Source organism: Coffea eugenioides, chromosome 2, assembly GCF_003713205.1.
Source record: "Coffea eugenioides isolate CCC68of chromosome 2, Ceug_1.0, whole genome shotgun sequence".
NCBI classification, from domain to species: Eukaryota; Viridiplantae; Streptophyta; class Magnoliopsida; order Gentianales; family Rubiaceae; genus Coffea; species Coffea eugenioides.
Window position 1 is genome coordinate 28,322,818 of NC_040036.1, and position 3,700 is coordinate 28,326,517.

Below are 3,700 nucleotides of genomic sequence, written 5' to 3' on the forward strand. Positions count from 1 at the left end.
ACTGAGCCAACTGAGCAAACTCTCCGTACTGAAACCACTCCAGAGATTCGTGCTTCCAGTTCTCAGCCACAAGACAAGGAAAAGGTTCCAACAACTGAAGACAGCGATGATGATGAGGAAACAGAAGAGGAAGAAGTGGATCCTGCTCAGTTTCTTCCTCCTCAGTTTCGTCTAGATAGGAGAAGGCCTGGATCGTCCAAGATCATAATTTAGGCACTTTTAGGCACTTGCACTTTATATTTAGGATAACATTTCATAATAGACATCTGCATCTTTTGCATTTTAATATTTCAAGTACTCTGTACTCAAGATTCTGATTATTTGGTTAACTCTGTTGGGTTGTAAACTATTTGGTTAACTTTTCTATGGTTTCTGGTTTTCGGTTAACTCTGTTGGTTATCTTTTATTTAGTTAAGTTTGTTTGTTTTTGTGCAAATGAATGCTAAATGCTTGGTATCCCTATGACTTTTGTTTTTTTTATATTGACTACTGATAATTAGAAATTGTTGATATTACTAATTTTGTTGGAAATTCTTGGTTAATAATGATACTGGGGACATTGATGTTGAGTTTCTGGATGTTGGATGCTAGATTTGATCTAATGTTATTGATGTCACTGGCTATAAAGATCATCTAATGATGATAAAAAAGGAAAGAAATGGATGTATCAAAGTTGAGAAATGGAGAAGTGTAATCTGGTAAATGCGTGAGGGCGAGTTATTCTGAGAACGAGTGTCTACTTTTTGGATGCATTAAATGAGGGGGAGTTTTGAATTAATTATTTTCCTCCATCCATTGTTTTGTCATCATCAAAAAGGGGGAGATTGTTACTCTCAGTTTTTAGCTTTTGATGATTACAAAATAAATGGATACTACTAATCTCTCCTCAAAGACCTTTTCAGAATTGAAACAAATCAGGCTCAAAGATTAAGCGCAATTGAAAGAGACAAAGATTGCTGAATCTGTCGGACGCACGTAAAGATTGGATCGGACGTCCAACAATCATTGAGGAACTTCGGACGCATGAAGAACTTCATCACCGGATGTCCGAAAGAATTAAAACATTTTTCCTAGGGTCATTCGATATTCTTCGCAACACTTCGGACGCAAAGTATTGGAGGTATCGAACGTCCGAAAGGATTGAAGAAAAACTCTCAATTTTATTATCTGCTTTCGGACACAAATTATGAAGGCGCCGGACGTCCGAATGAATTAAAAAAAATCTCTTTTGCTCACTGCCTGCTGTCGGACGCAAGAAACAAGATTACCGGACGCCCGATACTACCAACGGCTAGTTGACTCTTCAACTGCCTTCTATCCGTTGGAACCATTAATAGAGGAACTTTTTGGTCTCATATAAATAGAGCAAAGTCAATCATTTCAAAATATTTTTGCACATTGAGACTACAAAAGATCAAGAGCAATTTTTGTGAGAAAATTCTCTTCAAAGAAAATTTATACTCTTAGTTGTGTGAATCTCGTATAAGTTTTTCTTGTGTGAGAAAATTACTTCAATAGTGTAGTTTTTGAGGGTTATCCGAGTGATAGTAAAATTTTCTAATTTGATCAAGTGTGGCTTGGGGTAAGGAAGAAGTGATCCTTCCTTTGTACACGAAAATTGGTTGTAATTGATCAACTAGAAGAAACTTGCTTTATAAAGTGATATTCAAACTCAAGAGGAGTTTGATATTTAGTTTGCTACTTTATCTCTTTCATTTACTGTCTTGCAATATAAATTGTTCATCTCTTCTATTTACGAGCATTCGTGCTTTCTTATTGATTGTTCCATTGTGTGGTCTTCTAGAAAAGAGAGTAAATTTCATTTTGAATAAAAAGTGTCTCATAACTTGGTTAGTTTTTAATTTACCTAATCCATCCCCCCTCTTAGGTTGTTTTCGATCCTTACAGATAGCATTGACATGCTCTTTCGAATTTACTTCGATTTTACTCGGCAATTCGCCAGGGTTCCTGCTATTGATTGAATTGGTAATTTGATCAATTTGAACCTCTATATTTCTATACATTTCTGTCAATTGATCTAACCGTCCCTCAATCCGCTCAAATCTTTCTGAAGTACCCTTAGTCAATTTTTTCATCGCAATCTCCCAATCCAGTTTAGTATTCATTTGTGGTTGTCTTGATTGGAATCCTAGCAGATTGATCGATTTTTGAGGGTTGTCATGATCTTTCTTCCCAAAATTGGGATTATTCCTCCATCCTGAATTGTATGTATTTGAATATGGGTTATTTTAAGCATTCCTATTATAATTATTAACAAATTGAGCCTATTCAAAATCAACACACTCATTAGTATCATGTTCTCCTCCACATATAGAACAACAAGTAACATGCATATTGGAAGAAGAACTTGAACCACACCCGACGTGTCTATTCAGCATCTTCATCATATTGCACATTTGAGCACTAAGCATATTGATGGTATCAATTTCAATCATACATGTTTGGTGTCTTGGATTACCTCTTTCATTAGCTCATTGATAATTGTTTGCCACCATTTCTTCTATCAAACTTTTTAGTTTCTTGAGGCGATTTTACCATCAACGCTTCACCTGCGACTGCATCAATAGTAGTTTTAGTAAAAAAATAATAAATCATTATAGAAGATTTGTACGATTAGCCAATCAGAAAGTCCATATGTGGACATTTCTGAAACAAATCTTTAAACCTTTTCCAATCTTCATACAATGATTCACCATTCAATTGATTAAAACTAGTTATATCCATTAGAAGTTTAGCCGATTTATCTGATGAAATATACTTATTCAAAAATGCTCAAGACAAATCATCCCAAGTAGTGAAAGTATTATGGACATGAGAATGTAACCAAATTTTAGCCTTATCCCTTAATGAAAATGGGAACAACCTTAGCCTTATAGTATCCTCACTAACTCCATTCATTTTGATTGTATCACACATCTCCAAAAATGTTGCTAAATGTGCATTTGGATCCTCTACGATATTACCTTCAAATTGAAATTGTTGCACCATTTGGATTAATGATGGTTTAATTTTAAAATTATTAGCATTTATCGTCGACCGTACTAAACTTGTTTGAAATTCTTGGACTTTCGATAGAGCAAAATCCCTAAGTACTTGCTTATTTGCTTCACTTTTTGCCATTTCTTCTTCAAAAGGTAGCTCTATTGCGATTCCCTCTATTTGTTGTCGAATCTTTTCTTCTTCTTGTTATGGTGTATACCTTCTTTGTTTACGTAGTGTCCTTTCAATTTTCGAATCAAAAAGTGCGACTACCCGTAAAACCCGATGCATATACTACAAAGAAAAATAACGAAATTATGTAGAATTATTTCACAAAACTACTAGTAATTCTAACTTAACTAAAAACAAAGTTTACTTAACTAATATAGAGAATGTCTAAATTAATAAAGTTTGTTAGGCCTTAATATTGCAATTCCCCGACAACAGCGCCAAAAATTTGACGAATTTTAATATAAGTACAAGTTTAATTCTGAATTACACCCGTTTTACTGCAAGCATACATGTCAAACCTGTAGTATAGGGTATATATCGGATCGATCCTATAGAGAGCAACTTTGCAAGTACTAGATTCTTAGCTACTCTATTATTTAGGCTAATGATCAATTTAAGCAAGAAAAGTTGTAATTATTAGTACCTAACTAGTTTTAGCTAGATATTTACAAGGTAACAATGGAGAAAA

At 34.2% G+C, this 3,700-nt stretch overlaps 1 non-coding gene across 1 annotated transcript; it reads left to right on the forward strand.

Moving 5' to 3' along the window:
• Positions 1–2,647: 2,647 nt before the first annotated feature.
• On the forward strand, positions 2,648–2,754 carry LOC113764225. Its single transcript, XR_003467510.1, has one exon. It is a non-coding gene; the product is annotated as a small nucleolar RNA R71 (small nucleolar RNA).
• Positions 2,755–3,700: the final 946 nt, after the last annotated feature.